Below are 20,252 nucleotides of genomic sequence, written 5' to 3'. Positions count from 1 at the left end.
ATCTAAAGAGTTTGGTGAACATTCAAAATTCCCATCGAGTAACCAAGATCTAGACAGGGAGGCAGGACTGAAGTTCGATGCATTCTGAAAACGACAGTACTTGATTATATTCTACCCTGTCTAGAAAACATTTATGTAAATAGAAAATGAATGATCAGCAAGGAGCATGAAAAAGGGAAGTTCAAAGGGCAAGATCTTGGCAATGTGTCGCAATACTGTTTAGGACAGAAAGATAACTGAGTTTGGCAAATGCTGGGCTAGTCACCAGAGAAATGGGCCCTGACATTACCCAGGTGCAGGTTATTAGAACAAAATGACCCTCCTGCAGCTCTGATTACAATGCCCATTATTTTCTAAGGATTAATTTGCCTTTCCTTGTGTCTAAATATCGGAAGCAAATGCCCTGAACTGAAAAACTAATATTCTGGGAACCAGCAGTTAGCATAATGACTATGTCGCTGGACTCCCACGTAGTCGACCGTGGTTCGCGTCCTGGACCTGGTGGCTTAAAACTCACGCCGGGCGCGTGTGCGTGTGTGCCCAAGATCCTGAGAGGAGAATGGGAGAGAAGGGATTGCGGCGTGACCATCCCCCCTGGGGGGTGATTTCTCGCTTTCTGTCTCTATGTCTCTCTCTGTCTGTCTGGCGAGCGCACGTGCCCTATAGCAAAAATCTCTCCAAAAAACAAAACAAAACAAAAACATCAACAACAACAAAACAAAAAGTCCCCTAATATTCTGTGACTCTATTCCACCGTGGGAAAAATAAATCTTTAAAGAAGTAAAATAAGGTGGCATGATGGTTAAGGGCGCTGGACTCCCACATGGCCGACCATGGTTCAAGTCCTGGACCTGGCAGCTTGCTTTCTCACTTTCCCCCCCCCACACTCTGTCCTTCTCTGATCAAATTAAAATAAGTAAGTAAATAAATAAAGGTTAAAATAATAAAAATAATTTAAAGAAAAATCACCAGTCAGTAGTAAGGCTCTTGGCAAGTCACTTCATGAGCCCTGACAGCTTCATCTATAAAACTGTTTTAGCCTCAGGAGACATCATTTTTAAGGATTCTTTTTTAAAAGTAATTTTTTCCCCCTGCGTCACACATGTACTCACCAGACAGGACAGAAAGAGAGAAAATGAGAAATCACTCCCCAAGGAGGGGGCCATGCTGTAGTCCCTTCTCCTCCAATGTCCGTCACACATATACTCACCAGACAGGACAGAAAGAGAGAAAATGAGAAATCACTCCCCAAGGAGGTGGCCATGCTGTAGTCCCTTCTCCTCCAATGTCTTGGGATTTGGGGAATGCATGTGCATGTGTCTGGTGTGATTTTCAAGCCATTGAGTCCGTGACTCAAACTGTGGTAGAACATGTGGGAGTCCAGCACCTTAACTACCACACCACCTGCTGGTCCCAAGGATCCTTCTTGATCTTCCAATCACATGGCTGTGCAACTTAGAAGCATTACCTAGAGCAGGGGACTGTAAGCTTTATCTTTAAAGGGTCGGACTGTAAATAAAACATTTTAGGCTTTGAAAGCCATGCGGTTTCTGTTGCGGTTACTCAGCTCTGCTCAAGTAGGGCGAAAGCTGCCAAAAACAGTATATAAAAATGGATGTAGCTGTGTTCCAATAAAACTTTATGTAAAAGACTGGCAGCAAGCTAGATATGACTCTTCAGCTATAGGTTACTAATTCCCAATCTATAATAGAAAGACATAATATGTCTTCTATGAACATATATGGAGGTAATAACCAAAAGTTTCCAGAATTCTAGTGTTGGTAACTTATAAATTCCAATCTCTTGGTGACAACTTCAAATCAGAACTTTATTGCAATATTTTAATTTTACAATTTCTAATTTCTAGGCAATGTGTAGAATACAGTAGGTTAACTACCAAATGGTAGCCTCCTTCTCATCAAACAGCTCAGAAAAATAGAAACTGTCTGTGATTCTGGTTTTTGAAGATTTGTCATAATGTCTTCTGTCTCCTATCACCATGAAGAAAGTCTATCGGCGAAGAGAAAAGGAATGTTAAACATTCTTTCCCATTTCCTAAAGAGTACGCTCTCTCCCTCTTTCTGCGTCTCTGTAGTGAGCACATGTGCCCTATAGCAAAACACACACACACAAAAGATGATTTCAGAAAGGTTTGCAGTAACCCCTAATCAGAATGATGTACATTTGCATTTGATTATTATTTTATTTCTGTCTTCAAGTTTCTTGTCTTCAAGATGAGTCTTCAAGATGCCAAATAATCCTAGTGATACTCAAAGAGAAAGTATTTTCCCATCCTCCTTAGACTTTAGGGGAGTGGTTTATCACTGTCCTTCTCTCTCCCTCTTTCTGTGTCTCTGTAGTGAGCACATGTGCCCTATAGCAAAACACACACACACAAAAGATGATTTCAGAAAGGTTTGCAGTAACCCCTAATCAGAATGATGTACATTTGCATTTGATTATTATTTTATTTGTCTTCAAGTTTCTTGTCTTCAAGATGAATCTTCAAGATGCCAAATAATCCTAGTGATACTCAAAGAGAAAGTATTTTCCCATCCTCCTTAGACTTTAGGATGCTCCCCTAAGAGAAAACAGCTTGGAGAGGAACGCTCTTTACTTACTTACTACAGGGTGCTGAGAGCTAGCCTGGCCTCAGGAAGTCACGCTAGAAAGAGCCATGTCAACTCCACCTTCCCATAACCCGCTTCTATAGCCTGGGTCTGGGTTTAAGAAGAGGCCCTGCAGGACAGGACAGTGAGAAGTCACCACCCCACCTCCTTTGAAAGACAGCAGCTACTAAGAGAGAGCGAGCACATTTGCAAATGAAGGGTCTGCAGCTGTGGAAACTAGACCTGGCCTGAGAGCATAGGGAGAAGAGGCAGGATGTATTTCTATGATGCTAAACAAGGGAATCTAAGTTGCTGATGATATTCTCACTTTCTAGACTTTTGGGATGACGATTACAACACAAATCAAGAAGAATATGTGAATCGGGGAGAAAGGAGTTTCACACAGTACTATTTTTTAAAATAATATTATTTTGAGGCTAGCAGGTGGCATGCTGGTAAAAGTGCTGGACTCCCACATGGCTGAATACGATTCAAGTCCTGGACCTGGTGGCTTGCCTTCTCACTTTCCTTTCCCTCTGTCTCTCTCTGATCAAACTGGAAAATAATAATAATAAATGAAGTTAAATAAAACAATAATTTTTTAAAAAGAAAAAAAATATTTATTTTATTTTATTTATTGTTACTGTTAAGTTGACCAGAGAGGGGGAGAGAGAGAGAAAAAAAGAGAAAGTGAGAAGGCAAGCCACCAAGAGGTCTAGGACTTGAACTACAGTCGGCCATATGGGAGTCCAGCATCTCAAACACCATGCCACTTACTGGCCCCTTCACACGAATACTTTTTACACAAGATACCAAGACTGAGGTTCATTCACTACCTGTATTGTTGAATTATAAAAGAGGCAGCTGCAATATCAAATCATCTGAATATTGCATTTCGATTTACTAAATTTTTAAAAAATACAGAAAAATCCAAGGAAGAGAAGAAGTTGCATGGATTCACTTACGCTTTTCAAAGCAAGTTTCGTCAAGAACTGTCCTGATTTGAACAACTTGGAATGACACTTCACTTCCTAAAAATGGTAGAAGGATGATGCTTATCGCAAGTACTGATGAGGAGGTTAATTGGAACTTGATGACTATAAATTACGACACCATCATTGCCTTTACGCCAGCTCCTCGGCTATTTATTCTTGACTCCATTTTACCAACAAAGTCTGGGGTTTTAAGTGGCATACTCATTTCTACTAGGAAAAGAAGGACTTCCTATAATTAGAATCCGAACTTCTAAGCATAGGCAAGAATACGTGTATAAAATCTTTATGTCAAATAAGTTAGTTCACTTCAGAAGAATCCAACAATAAACTAGATATTTACAAAATGGAATAGATGGAATTTAGCTTTTAAAAGTTGACACTTACACTATCCACACTTGACAACAATATAAATTTCTCCTATTTCTGTACTTTGTACATTAACTTTATTATTTTAATCTGCCACATTATATGTTCAATATTACCTGTTAACTACTACACAGTATTTTTTCTAAATCCCTTTTGAATTGTGTTCCCCAAAAAGAAACATTCAAGTCCTAACCTCTGGGTAAGGTCACCTCCATAGGTGACCTTACTTGGAAATAGGGTCTTTAAGGGCAGCCAAGATGTGGTCATATCGGAGTAGCTGGGCTCTTAATTCAAAAGACTCAAGTCCTTATAAGAAGTGGTGAGAGACAAGCACGACAGACACAGAAGTGGGTCAGGTGACAACGGGCAGAGATGGGAACAGCAGCACCTCAAGTGCACATGGTAGGTAGGGGAGGGGAAATTCCTCAGGGATTTCTTTCCACCCTAAGGGATTATATTCAAGTGCTTCTGGGTTAGAGAATCTGAGGACACTGATCAAATTTTCATGGCTATGGCAAATGGGAAATGATATGTCTGGGCACAGACAGGAGGATTAAAACAAAACAAAACAAAACAAAACGAAGCACAGCCCTGAGAACCCCAGGTGAACTTGATAGTTTTTCAGTAGGACTAATTCACAGACAACCGCACGGCAGAGGGGCAGAGCACATGAATGGACTGGCGAAAGTCTTTCAGACTGCAGAGACAGTGGAGCAGAACAGGAGAAGTTAAGGAGAGAGACAAGGAAGGGATGGATCCAGAGAGGAGTGGCTTGAACAAAGCAGAAAGAAAGAAGTAGTAAATGCCTATTTATACTAATATAACTCTCAAGTGTGTAAGCCAGCATAGTTATTTTAAAATCAGAGGCGGGGAGGGAGGGAGGGAGAGAGAAAGAGAGAGAGAGAAAGAGAGAGAGAGAGAGAGAGAGAGAGAGAAAGAGAGAGAGAAAATGGGAAAGCAAGCTCTAGGCCTGGGACTTGAACCACAGTCAGCCTTGAACATGTGGGAGTCCAGTGCCCTTAACCACCATGCCATCTGCCAGCCCCACATGGTATATTTTAAAGACTGCACAGACTAAGACATAGGGAAATGTCTTTCTTTCTTTTTTTTAGAGAGAGAGATTTTTGTTATAGGGCATGTGTGCATGCCAGAAAAACAGAGACAGAGAAACAAAGTGAAAAATTACCCTCTTGGGGGATGGCCATGCCACAATCCCTTTTCCTCTATTCTCTTCATGGGATCCTGGACACACACACACACACACACACACACACACACACACACACACCTGGGGTGAGCTTTAAGCCACTGGGTCCAACACTCAAACCATAGTCAAATACACGCGAGTCCAGCTGTGTTAATTATTTCACCATCTGCTAGTCCGGGGAAGTGCATTTCTTTAAACATTACAGTCACACCTTTAACTGATTCATCTCTTTCACACGTTATAAGACATGATCATCAAGACTAGTTAGCAACTGTAGTTGGCAGTGAATGAATGGCATTACACCTAGACTATACCAGACACTACAAGTGTTTACAAGGCTTGACCCTTGAAAACATGTAAATTGCACACAAGAAGACTCTGTACCTGATCTAGAAGCATCTACATAATATTCAAAATCAAAATATGGATAGGTAACACTTGAGAAGTAAAACTTACTATGATAACCACAAATGTGAGAGCTTTGTAATGCCCTCCTCTGCAGACACTGCTTCTTCATGTAGTGTGATGCACATGCTGAAAACCATGAAAATGGAACTGAAGTGCAACTTACTCTGTATTGTTACAAAGACAAAAGGTAGTGCATCTGGTAAAAATCCAAATTTCCTCTTGGTTGAATTACACTTACTTTCGACAACAACAAAATCTATGGTTAAAGAAATAAAAGTTTCAAGGAAGAGTATTAAAACAGAATTTCTGGGTTTTTTTTAGAGAGCTGTCTTCCATTTTTCTTATCTACCCTAAGCGGAAATACAACCAACAGGAGTCTCATGCATGAGGTATCAAAGTTAGGCACTATTATTCTTATAGAACATTCACAGTTATTTTCATTTAGCTTTTACAGATTCAATTCTTTATCTCACCTCTGTCAGCACAGAAGCCTCTGGGTACACAATCTAAAATATTAACCAGGAAAAAAATAAAGGAAGTAAACTTTCAATTACTTCTGGCCAAATAATTCACTTCCTGCAATTGACCAGCATAGTGTTTTTTGTTGCTACAAAGGACCACTCCTAATTACACTGACCAAATCATTTTTGAATGGCCTTCATGAACAGCCATTCTTCAAATTTATGAATGAAAACAGAATGGCCTCCCCATAACCTTCCTGTTCCTTCTAGAGCACAGAGTCTGAAAATAATGGAGACACCTCTAATATCCGATCTTTAACTCCATGCAGGCTCCTCAAGCTTCAATCAACCTATCCAGAATATCTAAGTCAGCTTTCTGAAGCAGCACAGCTTCCACTGTTGAGCAAGTACTCCGCCCTGTGCTAAAGCATTGTATAGATCACTTCTTTTATTTACGACAACCCTGTGAGGTAAATAAAAATCACTGTCACAATTTGTAAATGAGGAGACCATGACACAGAGGGTCTGTGTGACAACTGGTATCCCACCGTTCATGACAGATGAAGGCCCATCCAGAACCAGCCTGGTGCTGCTCCATCATTGTCCAGAACACTCTGCTCTGCAGCAGGGGCCCCTCTGGGCCTGGCACTAGACAAACCTCACAATTTTATTTTCACTCTTTCTATCACAAAACTTCTACTGCCCCAACTAAAGAAGGCTTCTCACTGTCCCTTAAACACAATGTCAACATCAACTTCCAGCCTTTGCTTATACCACACCCCACTAATGGAATGCTCTCTCTCCTGTACCCTCTTCACCACCTGCTACAGCCAGTAGCAAGCCTCCATCTTCCCAAACTGTTCCTTCTTCCAGCTTTTCCACCTCAGGGGCTCTCTTTCCTGAGAACTACAGGAAGCCCAGACACTTGACATTTAAACTAGTTTTGTACCAGTATTGATGTTTCGGGTTCATATAGGTCAGGTTCCCATGGTGAATATCCTAATGGCAAGGACGTGCAAGGCCCATCATAAGTCTTTGAATCTAGCAGGTGCTCAATAAATGCTGGCCAAATTTATAATAGCCTCTAGAACAATAAGGTAAGTGAAATTAATGTGATAGTCTGTCACAAAGTAGCATTCTAAGAAATAATTCAGGACATTTGGGCAAAATTAAACATACCACTCAACTTTCCAGAATATTCTTCAACCTACTAACCAATTTCCGCAGGTAATCACATCAAGTATGCATTTCTGTGTTTGGATACAGCAAGTCAGTATAAGCATGTATGTGTGCATAGACAACCAGGGCCTGACATTTGAGCGATGTTCAAACTCGGCATTGGAAATACAATGAGGGATTGAAGTTTGCTGAATTGATACGAGACTTGAAAAAAGGTGGTAATATGGGAAACGAAAATAAAAGGCAGCCAGTTGCCATCCCTTTTAGCTTTGGATCATTTATTTAACCAAAATGTTCCAGTGCCTAATGCATGGTAGACAGTTTGGGGCACAGTGAAGGACGCGACCATTGTCCTCCTTGCTTTTTTCATTTGTTAGACACCTCACTCGTCTGAGAATTTTTCAGTGTCAGAAAGGATGAGATATTTGTCAACATTTCAATGAGAAAATAGGTGAAACTCCTGCTCAGCACTATCCGCAGAATTCATATTCATTTGAGAGTTATAGAAATACATACAGGTGGCCTTTTGACTGGAACCACCATCTCCCAGTAATTAACCAAAAAGATGAACACAAAGGGAAAGGCACCCAATATATGTTCTCTAGGCCTTCTAGAAAACATGGAGTGGTTCCTTTGGCAACATGTATGCGTATCTGCAAGAAAGGTGATATTGTAGACATTAAGGGAGTGGGTACTGTTCAAAAAGGAATGCCCCACAAATGTTACCATGGCAGAACTGGAAGAGTCTACAATGTTACCCAGCATGCTGTTGGCATTGTTGTGAACAAACAAGGGCAAGATTCTTGCCAAGAGAATTAATGTGCATATTGGGTATATTAAGCATTCTAAGAGCAGAGATAGCTTCCTAAAATGTGTGAAGGAAAATGACCAGAAAAAGAAGGAAGCCAAAGAGAAAGGTACCTGGATTCAACTAAAGTGCCAGCCTGCTCCACCCAGAGAAGCACACTGTGTGAGAACCAAACCAATGGGACCTGAACTACTGGAACCTATTCCCTATGAATTCATGGCATGATGGGTGTTAAAAATAAACTAATCTGTGGTCTATAAAAAAAAATACATACAGATGTGGGCCAGACTCTGAAATATTTCTGATTGCTAGTTATTTATTTTTATTTTTAATTTTATTTATTTATTTATTTATTTATTTAATGTTCAAAGGAGAAAGGGAGAGACCAAACAGCAAAAAGCAGGTGTGGTCTAACTGGAACCAGGTGTCCACAGCACTGGAAGCACTGAAATGGCCTTTCTGCTTGCCATAGGGCCTTGGCCCTGAGCCATCCAAGTCCCTGTGTACTGTGGCAGTGGTCCACACAGACCAGAGGTTCTGCTGGCCCCAAGCTTTGACAGCAACCAGAGACCCTCCACAAGACCAAGATCTCCCACCAGGCTAAGCCAATGATACAGTTTGGTGTTAGAAATCTTTTTTTTTTTGTAGAGGTTTTTGCTATAGGGTGCATGTGCTCACCAGAAAGAGAGAGAGACAGAGAGACAGAAAGCGAGAAATCACCCCCCAGGAGGGATGGCCATGCCTCAATCCCTTCTCCTCCATTCTCCTCTTGGGATCTTGGGCACGCACGCACACGCGCCCGGCATGAATTTAAGCCACCGGGTCTGCAGCTCGAAGCACGGTCGACTACGTGGGAGTCCAGCGACATAGCCATTATGCTGACTGCTGGTCCTGGTGTTAGAAATCTTCAGGTGGCATCTTCTAACAGGGAAGACTTGAAAGGTCCCTGTTTGTTTAAATGCCCTGCCAGGACAGTTTCAGGTTAGTTTTTAAGGTCATGTTTTCATAATGTAGCAATACTAAACACCACCCTTCTATAACACCTGCATTACTGAAGGAAGAAGACTAAACCCTTTCCCAAGTCCTCATTATTCAATGAGCATGTACGTATGTGCTGTGACCAGAAGACAGATCAGAAAAGCACCGGCACTCGCTGGAAGAGAAGAGGCCTCTAGCAGGTTCTTTGCCATGAGGGTGGAGGAGGGCATCTAACATCTCTCCGTGGGGAAGGGCAGGCCAGCGGTGTAGGCAGAAGCGGGAGCTCAGAGAGACCAGGAGGACATAGTTGTGAGTCATCCATACGTTACGTCAGCTATCACTCAAGCTTTACTGAAATCCGCTGTTAATATTAGCTACCTATCAAACTGCAGAACTGGCAAAGGACACGCTGGTAGAGATGAAAACTAACATCAAAGGAAAACAAGAGCACATGTTTTAGAAAATTTCCAGATTTTGTTGACATATACACATCAGTTCCATATTCATTCATTCCCCAAGGCCCTCATGTAGCCACTGGACTAGGGTGACCACAAGTTGACATCAGCAGGTGTTCTCTGATTTCTGCTGGATTCTCTAAGATGTCTACAGAGGAAGTCCCTGACTTCCAAAGTTTTCTTCTATAAGGAATATCTTATCAATTCTTATAGAATTAAAGTAAGGAGAAATATCATATAAGTCAGTGACAGGTAGGTAAATGAAATTATGTCAGAAACAAAAAACACTGGGACCAGCAGTTGGCGTAATGGCTATGTCACTGAACTCCCATGTAGTCAGCCGTGGTTTGAGTCCCAGACCCGGTGGCTTAAACTCACGCCAGGCACATTTGTGTGCGTGCCCAAGATCCCAAGAGGAGAATGGAGGAGATGGGATTGCGGCATGGCCATCCCCCCTAGGGGCGATGATTTCTCACTTTCTGTCTCTCTGTCTCTCTCTGTCTTTCTGGAGAGTGCACATGCCCTATAGCAAAAACCTCTCCCCTCAAAAAAAAAATTACTAATAAAATGTAAATAGAATAAACAATACAAAACACCATGTCTACCTGGAATCTTTATAAATGCAATGGTCACAAAGTACACATTGCCAGAGTGCCAACAACAATCTGTCTAGAAATGATTTCAAAAGGGGAAAAGGAAATTATTTGACCAAAAGCCACTAAAACCTGCCAATGACAGAAAGCTAATACTTCCATAGACCAAGAAAAATGAACATTTACGTTTTGGTTGAAGAATTCCAAGAACCTATCAGTAGTTTGGTCTGACTAATACAGAAGCCAGTAGAGACACATCTAACGCTGAGGTTTGTCCCTGTCTCTCTCGACCCCACAATGCAAGTCAGCTCCCCGAACAGTCAGGATTTCAAGAGCACTGCAAAAGCACGTGTGCATGTGGAAAACTCGGAGTCCTTCATTATCAGGATTTTGGGGAACCATGAAGAGGGGCGCTGCTCTCCTTTCCCTGTGCCTGCCAGAACTCACACATTCTCCAAAAGATCATTCTTTTCTATGTTTCTTTATTTTTGAGAGATTTTTGCTATAGGCCATGTGTGACGACTGTCAGAGAGACTGAGAGACAGAGACAGAAAGCAAGAAATCCTCCCCGGGAGAGATGAAATCATCCCTCCAGGGAGGGTGGCCACAGCGCATTGTCTTCCAAGGTAATGAGGTGGATTTTTCACAGTGATACAGAGACAGGACCATGTGTTTCAATTCTTCTAGATGAGCCTACAGGTTCCTCCAGCTTTGCTACTCCACCTGCGGTCCACAGCCATCACCTTCAGCAACACCAGGGGCTGGTTAGGAATGCAGATTTCGGGGGACCAGCAGGTGGTGTGGTGGTTAAGACGCTGGACACTCCCACATGGCCGACCATGGTTCGAGTCCTGGACCTGGTAGCTTGCTTTCTCATTTTCCTTCTCTTTCTCTCTGTGTCTCTCTCTGGTCAAATCAAAATAAAATGAATGAACAAATAAAAATAAATAAATAATTTTTAAAAAAAAAGGATGCAGATTTCGGACCCCAGATGATTGAGCCAGCACTATGCATAGACTAAAAATGTCTTTTACTCCTGGGATTAGGTGTCTCTCCATATATGCTGAGGATCACGCAGTTACGCCAAGTTTAGGGCAATCCGAGCAGTGCCATGAAAATAGTGCATTATAACACACTGAATTTACAGAAAATCATCCACGGGTCCATATCATGACAAGCGAGTGAGCAAATAAACAGATGGGACAGGGAGTCTCCTCTTTACAACAGAAAGCCAATTTACAAATACTTAAGGAAAGAAAGAATGACTAAAGTCATAATTTCGCAACCATGTTACTAATTGATTCATGCAAGACTCTCCAGGGATCCTAAATCCATTAGATGAAAGGGAGTGGGGGAGTAGGCTATTTACATAGGGAATGCAGATTTCGGACCCCAGATGATTGAGCCAGCACTATGCATAGACTAAAAATGTCTTTTACTCCTGGGATTAGGTGTCTCTCCATATATGCTGAGGATCACGCAGTTACGCCAAGTTTAGGGCAATCCGAGCAGTGCCATGAAAATAGTGCATTATAACACACTGAATTTACAGAAAATCATCCACGGGTCCATATCATGACAAGCGAGTGAGCAAATAAACAGATGGGACAGGGAGTCTCCTCTTTACAACAGAAAGCCAATTTACAAATACTTAAGGAAAGAAAGAATGACTAAAGTCATAATTTCGCAACCATGTTACTAATTGATTCATGCAAGACTCTCCAGGGATCCTAAATCCATTAGATGAAAGGGAGTGGGGGAGTAGGCTATTTACATAGTTTCAGAGTTTCTCTTTATAGAGATACTGTAACTAACATGTATGAATCACAAAGTGGGGGGAGGTACATTCACAGTGCGAAAGCTTTTGGACACTTCCTAAATCAAGCGATCCACTGTAATGGCACGGGTAACAGGACAATCTAGCACCACGTACCTGCTCAAGTGCCTGTGCTTCCGAGGATACCCCACCATGTAGGCAATATTTCTGCCGGAAATCTCTAGCCTGACTCAAGTCATGAGGAAACAAAAAACAAGCCCACACTGGGTCCAGCAGTTAGCGTAATGGCTATGTCGCTGGACTCCCATATAGTTGACCGCGGTTTGAGTCCTGGAACTGGTGGCTTAAACTTACACGGGGCGCATGTGCGTGCGTGCATGCCCAAGATCCCAAGAGGAGAATGGAGGAGAAGGGATTGAGGCGTGGCCATTCCCCCTGGGGGTGATTTCTCGCTTTCTGTCTCTATGTCTCTCTCTGTCTGTCTGGCGAGCACACGTGCCCTATAGCAAAAACCTCTCAAAAAAAAAAAAAAGATAAGCCCACACTGATGGCAATTTTATAAAACAAATAGCCTGCATTAAAAAAGACAAAAAAAAAAAAAAAACCAATGTCATGAAAGACAAAGAAAAACTGAGCAAGATGAAAGAAACTTTGTAACTAAATGCGGCATGTGACCCTGGATGGTTTCCTGGGTTGGGAGTTCTCAGAAGTTGCTGCTCTGCATAAGGACTTCATCCAGATAGGTCTGCATGTCGGACCACACTAGCAACATTACTTTCCCTCCATGTGGTCACTGTATCTCCTTCTTCTTAGGTGATACAAACTGAAGTATTTAGAGTTAAAGGGGCATATCTGCAACTTATTTCTGAATGGCTCAGTGAAGACTGTAATAATATGCATATACAAAGAGATAAAGCGAACTGTGGCAAAATGTGGCAAAATGTTACTGAGTGCAAGACATATGGATGGTCACTGAAAACTGGCAACTCTTCTGTAGCTTTTGAATTTGTCAAAACAAAAAGCTGGAAGTAGAAAAAAGGAAAGATCAAAAAACAATGCAAGGATAATGGCCCCTTTCCTAGTAGAATACTGTCACCAACTGCCCCCCTTCCCCCAACATCGTGTGGACTTGAAATTGAACACAAGTAAATGACGGGCTTAAAACAGAACTCCCTTTAACAGGTCACCACCTGGGGTTAAGGTGCTGAATCCCACATGGCCAAGTCTGCGGTTCGAGTCCTGGACTAAATCCTAATCCGGTGGTTTGAGTAATATGCCGGGCACATGTGTGCAGATGCCCAGAATCCAGAGGAGAGAATGGAGGAGAAGGGAACACAGCATGGCCCAACCCCGTGGGGTGGGGGGAGGGTGTGAACTCTCACTTTCCTTCTCTGTCCAGTGAGCTCAGAAGTCCTATGGCAAAAAGAAAAAAAATTTTTAGGAAAAGGCACTCTGTAGGCTAAAAGCCCCTTCTTTGCAAATGCACCTTGGCATTTTCATATGGAATATTTTCATATTCCATTCTTAGCCATGGAATAGGGCAGTGAACCAGGTGAAGTCCCACCTCTCAGGGAGCTTACATTCTAGGAGGAGGAAACAGACAACAAACAAGTCAGGCCAGATATTAACAAGTGCATTGAGGGACCAGCAGATGGTGTAATGGCTATGTCACTGGACTCCCATGTAGTCGACCACAGTTTGAGTCCCTGACCTGGTGGCTTAAACTCATGCCAGGCGCGTGTGCGTATGTGCCCAAGATCCCGAGAGGAAAATGGAGGAGAAGGGATTGTGGCGTGGCCATCCCCCTGGGGTGATTTCTTGCTTTCTGTCTCTCTGTCTCTGTCTTTTTGGAGAGTACACACGCCCTATAGCAAAACAAATAAAGCAACAACAAAACGACAACAAAAAATGACACCCCCCCCCCAAAAAAAAGGGGGCTTTGAAAGGAAATAAAGATGGGAGGGACTTTGGGGCAGCACTATTTAGAACAGGGAGGCCAGAGGACTCTAGTCAGGTGGCATCTGGCAAAGACCTGAGTGGGATGAGGGACTGACCGGGGCAGGTAACTGGCGGAAGAACCAGGCAGGCAGGGGCCATGGAGTGAGGGCTGTACTCAGGCTAGGGTGGAGAGAGAAGGGGGACAGAGCAGGGCATGAGGTCAGAGGTCATGTGGTCCCTCCTGCCACCATCGAGGCACTGAGTGAGAAATTGATTGCTGCTGCCCACCTTTTCCATCAACCAAACGTGCAGCTTGTTCTCGACAGCCAAATTCACAGCGCCATAGGAAGACGGTGCTGCATGTCCACTGGGAGACGCAGCCAAGTCTGCGCCCCTCGGTGTGCGAGGCTCCACGCGGCTTCCCCTTCTGCCACCCTCCTTAGACGTGGACACACTGTCTGCCCAACTCCTTTCTCCCTTCCGTTCCCATCCTAAGGGCTCAAGAAATTTTCTCTCTGGTTCAGGAGCTTTAACGAAAGGAGCCACGCTGTGGCGGTGCGGGTAGTGGGCCCTCTTGTGCAATGCTGAGCCAGCTGGGAAGGCCGGGGCTGGATCCAGGGGTTCTCTGCATGGGAATGCTGGTCTCTCTCATGGAAGAGATGAAAGTGCCTTATCATGGTGGTTAAGCTTAGTCATACTTACAACAGGGGTGCTTATTCCCACAGATGTCACCGTTCTTCACAGATGTCACACCTGTGCCTTCTTCTCCCTCCTCCTTTGGTCAAACCCACTATTCTTTGAGTTCTGTCACTCAGCTCCTTGCAGGCAGAGGCTGTCCTGCTCACTCTGGTTCCTGGTGACAAGCACAGAGCCTGGCATTATTGTACTTCTATAGTAACTATTTAGGGACTATTTCATAGATAGAAGAGGTTGTGACGGGCTAGGAATGCCATGACTGGGGCCCGCAGGTGGCATGATGGTTATGGAGCTTGATTCCCACATCGCCAACTGTGGTTCACGTCCTGGATCTGATGGCTTGAAAATCATGCTGGGAGCATGTGCATGAGTGCCCGAAATTCCAGGAGGAGAATGGAGGAGGAGGGATTGCAGCATGGTCATCCCTCTGGAAATGATTTCTCACTTTGCCTCACTCGATCTCCTCTCTCTCATTCTTTCTCTCTCTAGCTGTCCTACCCCCCTTCTGGTGAGTGCATGTGCCCTATAAAAAAACCTAAAAAAAAAGAAAAAAGAAAAGGATATCATGACTGCCTTGGGGAAGTACAGCAGCAATTTGCTGTGTTAGCTGAGCTGAATGGATACACTGGGTCATCAGAAAAGTCATGACACATTTTTTTTTTTATTATTTATTATTTATTTTTTGAGAGGTTTTCGCTATAGGGCGTGTGCGCTCGCCAGACAGACAGACAGAGACAGAGAGACAGAAAACGAGAAATCACCCCCCAGGGGGGATGGTCACGCCGCAATCCCTTCTCCTCCATTCTCCTCTCAGGATCTTGAGCACACACGCACAAGCGCCCAGTGTAAGTTTTAAGTCACTGGGTCCGGGACGCGAACCGCGGTCGACTACATGGGAGTCCAGCGACATAGCCATTATGCTAACTGCTGGTTCCCATGACATATGTTTTATTTTTGAGAGTTTTTTTCTATAGGGTGAGTGTGCTTGCCAGAAAGACAGAGAGAGACAGAGAGACAGAAAGCGAGAAATCACCCCCCAGGGGAGATGGCCACGCCGCGATCCCTTTTCCTCCATTCTCCTCTCAGGATCTTGGGCATGCACTCACACACACCCAGTGTGAGTTTAAGCCACCAGGTCCGGGACTCGAACTGTGGTTGACTACATGGGAGTCCAGCGACACAGCCATTACACCAACTGCTGGTCCCGTCATGACACATTTTTGCCTAGGAAAAATACATCATGACTTTCATGACAATCCAATAGATTAGAAAGGTCTCACAAGTTGGAAACACAGAAAGAAGGAAAATCACTCAACAACAGCCTTTCAAAATATTCGGGAGCGACTGTGCTCGGGGCTGGATGACGGGGAGAATCAAACGCATGATGATTTCCCCCCGCTTAGTGACTCTAGTAAGAAAGAGAAATATGTCTGGTGCTTTTAAAATAACTTTAGATATTGAATCTCAGCAGATTGTAAGAATTAGAATCCTGAATCTGTGTTACATATAATTTTGTTGACCCATAAAAAATTTTAAAAGTTGTTAATGTAGATGAAAATCGCAAATTTGCTAGACAGTTTATATGGTGTTTTTCAGTTTAAATACAGCTTTCACGTTCTGAATTTTAAGAAAATCTTCATTTGGGGAATTTTATGAGAAAGAAACTAAAACTGAACACCAAGCAAACCTTTCAACATTGTGCCCAATAAAGGCACTTACTGCCTTTTTTGAACTTTGTGACCTACACAGTATCAAATCAACCAAAAATACTTATTTTTCAGAAAAGAAACTGAGACAGTGAAAGGGGGAGGAGTTTGACGAAGGGAGAGGAGGACATGGCAGCAGCTAACTGACAGCAGGAGGACTTCTGCTTTGTCCAGATAACGGCACTGGCTTTCTGGATTCTCAGGGGTCATCCCCTTCCCAGGCTATTGAGAACCAGACTGGATTGAATGGGTTCTACCATTTTATATCCATTTATTCCCTGTTTCGGTCATTTCCAAACAGGCTGATGTTTTTAAAAATGCTATGAAGAATGGGAGAGTTTCATGCAGATGATCAGTAAGAGAACTTAAAAGATATGTGATGTCTCTACTTTGAAGCTTGGAGAAGCTCTGGGTTACCGTCCAACCCTGTTCAGTAAGTGCAGTGTTTGTAATGATCTACGTTCAATTGTTGAATGTGTTCTTGGTTTGCAATTGGGTGAAAATGAGCTTGCAGTCAGTCATTCAACCATCCCACAGTAATATCTTCCTGAGGGCTGACTGTCCCCCAGATCTGTGCTGGTTACCTGGAACACAGCAATGAAAAAGACATGGGCCCTGCTGTCATGAAGCTTACGTTCTAGAACGATGAAGCATTAATTAAATTAACATCTATTTAGTAAGTATTAGTTCAGAGTATCTAAGTTACTTGAGCACAAACAAAAGAGGAAGAGACTATCAAACCTTGAACTTGAACATTCTAAACTAGCTTAAAAGGTCATAAATTCAATTTATTCTTCAATGCTAAACTTCTAAGATGTCCTTAGCAGAAATCCCTTTTCCCTATTTCAGCCCTTGTGCAAATATTTTATAAGGAGTTAAAAAAATGAACAGAAATGTGTGCAAATTAACATTATTTTCATAATTTAAAAAAATGTCATCTCGGGCCAGCCCAGTTGCCTAGTGATCAGGGGAACTGGATTCCACATGGCCGACTACTCAGTTCAAGTCACAGATTGGCGGCTCAAAAAACACACAAGGCACCCCGTGTGCATACATGCCCCCCATCCCAGCAGGATGGAGAAATGGAGGGCAGCAGTGTGAGCACACCCCATTAGGAGGGTGCTTTCCTTGGCCCCCACTCTGGAGAATGCACACGTGCTCTAGCAAGATAAAACACAAATAAATTCGCCTTTATGAAAGCAAAGTAACTACTCAAAAACGAGTTCTCTTGATTTGATCACTAGCTTATTTGTGGCTCTGGTTTGGTGGGTTGGAAAAGCTCTGCAAAGCTGTGGTGTCATGCCCCTCCATCTCCACCAATGACACATGGGAACTGTGTACACTGTGAATACTGCGAAAAAGCATTACTCCAGCTTACACAGACGTCAGACTTGCTTCCAAGGGGGGGGGTCTTACTGAAGTCATGCGTGTCACAAAAATTTAACAGCCTAGAATATTCAGGTGTAAAACATTTGTCTACCTATACTTGCTCCTGTTGTTCAGAGGTTGCTTGCATTAAAAAAAAAAAAGACCTATAAGATTTTTCCAAATGCAAAATTAAAATAGAAAGCAAAGTAGGAAACAGGAAAAAAGGATATTCCCATTAGTAGGCAGTTGGTTTGCCAAGATGTAGTTTCCAAGGAAGTGAAAACATGACCCATACAAATATATATCGAAAATATGTCCGAATTTTACTTAACTTACTAGTACAGGAAAGCTGTAGGGAGGATACATGTGATCCAGTGGGGTGCGGGAAAGCCTGAGAATCAGTGAAAATCAGAGCACTGAAATAAGACCGCCGGCTTAGACATAAAACTGTTTAATGTGCCACTAGATGGTGAAAGCGTAACGTTTGGGGGTTACGTTCTCCCTCAGACAAAAATCATCGGTAAATTGGTGATCAACAAATTAACATTTAACTTCACGGAATCTGGGTCCTAATGAATAGTAATTATTAAGTTAAACAAAAGGACGTTTTCCTAAAAATGATGTGACCCTTGACGGGCATGTCTGACAATGCTCCCGTGTAATACTGAAAAGACGTGCAATTACCCTTTGCCTTATTCTCAAGTGTTGGGTATTTGTCTAAACACATTTTGTTGCTGTTTATACCAGGTCTCGCCGTGTCATCCTTCTTCCGCTTCAGTCTCCCAGCTAAAAGTACAGGCGTGCACCCCGTGCCTGGCGGTTCCACAGTCTCGCTGCATGGACCAGAAACTCTCCCACCTCACCTCCTAGTCTTTATGATTACAGGCACCTGCCACTGTGCCTGGTCTTTAGGTTAGACCGAGAATTGAACCTTGGCCTCCCACGTGGTCCCAGCCTGCCGAGCGCAGCATCTCGGGCATGCACACCACCCAGCTGGGCTAACCATTTTAAGACCATGGCTGGATTAACCCTCCGGAACGAGTTACTCCATAGCGGCATGCCCTAGAGACCTACATTAGTCCTTGCGATGCTTAAGACCCAGAGGCAGGCTGGAAAAATGTGTCTGAACATTCCCCGCATCCCCCATCCCACCGAGGCTGCATAATCGCTATTCTTTGTTTGCTTTCTTGCTTTTTATCATGTTTGGCCTCTGTGGCCTACCTGTTTCTTCTAGTCATTTCGGCCAATACGTTTCTTCACTGTTTTCCTTTCTTTGAAAGTATTTCCTGGCACGGATACTAATCATGTCGACCTTTGACGCCAAGGTAGAATGATCTACCTCCTTCAACGTCAGTGTGTGTACAAGTTCTGAGTCATGGTTGGAGCATTAGCGTTGTATTACACAGCACACGTGCTTAGTCCCTCTGCCCACCCACCCCTGTCCTCACATTAAGAAGCACTTCAGAAACACCTATTGTGTAAGATCAGTAAGTTTAACCTTTACTAACTCAAACAGTTAAGGAACAAATAAACAAACTTTTCGAAGGCTCCTAAGGACTCAAATACGTCTCCATATCACATCACAGTCACCGTCACTCAAGCTCTTAATAATTAACCATCCTATCAGTGACTGCGTATGCTGACCACTCTCCACGTGCCAGACACTGGGCCGAGGGCTTCACGCGGTTTATCCTAGCGACTCCTCGCAACAACCCCGTGACCTAGCTGGTACTAGTGCCCCTTTTCAGATGAATAGACTGAGATTAAATGAACTTTTCCACCATCACAGTTCAAATCCAGGTTGTTTCACAGACTTACCTCCATGCTATAACCGCCAGAGAACTATTAAAACCTACAGTCACCATCGTCGTCACCCTAAGAGCAGCGCATATACATCGCTGTCGATAGGCAAGGCATTATTCTCAGTGAGGAACACCCAAAAACGTATTCACCGTTTACTGTAACCCGATGGCGTAAGTATGATTCTTACTGCCAATCTGCAGAAGAAGAAACTGAGGCAAAGCGGGGTCAAGTCCTCGGTCCAGGTCACAGGGCTAGTCCGATGCAAGGTTGGGATACTGTGGACAGCCTGGCTCTCGGGTCCAGGACTCGCCCCTGCAACAATTTCAACAGCACAGAACAAGTAAACAGTCCGGGCCCTTCAGAACCTCTGAGCCTGGGAACACCACATTTAAGCACAGAACCGTAACTAAATGTTCATTCCTATCATCAAAAATCATCAAGAACATATTAAAAAGGTTTCATTCAGCCTTGTTAAGAAGGAAAAAAGGTAATACACGTAAGCCAAATTTCATCCAGGATAAGTTTCTTTAAAAAAAATCAACAACGTTTTTCTGGAAAATGAACTCACTATAGAACAAATGAGGTGTTACAGTATTAAAAAATCCTTTTAAAGAAATTGTTTGTGTTCTTGTAGCCTTGAGGTTTCTCAGAATTCCTTTGGGGGCTGTGGGTGGTTGCGGGGAGGCAGGGTGAAGATAGGACTCTGGTCCCCACTCCACCTTCACACAACTAGTTCTGCTTGTATTTTTTACATAATGGGTTTCCCCATAAGGTTTCGCTTTGATGGGACTTAGGCTCCCATGAGAACTGGGTCTAAGTGGGCAGCTCTTTCTCATCTTTACATAATAAAACCTCCCATCACTTCCCCAGCACTCAGTTGTACTTCACAGCATTTCTCCTTTTGT

The 20,252-nt window shown here is 43.2% G+C and overlaps 1 protein-coding gene and 1 long non-coding RNA gene across 7 annotated transcripts in view; one reads left to right on the top strand and one right to left on the bottom strand.

Annotated features, from left to right (window-relative positions):
• Window positions 1-14,633, bottom strand: part of PCGF5 (polycomb group ring finger 5) — an 84,348-nt gene extending 69,715 nt beyond the window's left edge. For all 4 annotated transcript variants that reach the window (XR_003549284.1, XM_006147632.3, XM_006147634.3 and 1 more), the window contains exon 1: window positions 14,477-14,633. The gene's annotated coding sequence lies outside the window, so the exon portion shown is untranslated. The remainder of the gene's footprint in view (window positions 1-14,476) is intronic.
• The window catches only part of LOC102489870 (uncharacterized), a 28,783-nt gene extending 8,845 nt beyond the window's left edge, over window positions 1-19,938 (top strand). Inside the window, exons 3-6 of one of the 3 annotated variants that reach the window (XR_334438.2) lie at window positions 5,907-5,974; window positions 6,376-6,516; window positions 16,478-16,609; window positions 18,292-19,938. This is a non-coding gene — a long non-coding RNA (uncharacterized LOC102489870). The remainder of the gene's footprint in view (window positions 1-5,906; window positions 5,975-6,375; window positions 6,517-16,477; window positions 16,610-18,291) is intronic. The other 2 variants (XR_334437.3, XR_334440.3) reach the window with 2 other exon arrangements.
• Window positions 19,939-20,252: the final 314 nt, after the last annotated feature.

Source organism: Tupaia chinensis, unplaced genomic scaffold (assembly GCF_000334495.1).
Source record: "Tupaia chinensis unplaced genomic scaffold, TupChi_1.0 Scaffold000217_1, whole genome shotgun sequence".
In the NCBI taxonomy this organism is placed as follows: domain Eukaryota; kingdom Metazoa; phylum Chordata; class Mammalia; order Scandentia; family Tupaiidae; genus Tupaia; species Tupaia belangeri.
Note: the sequence above shows the minus strand (reverse complement) of the source record. Positions and strands in the feature narration are given on the sequence as shown.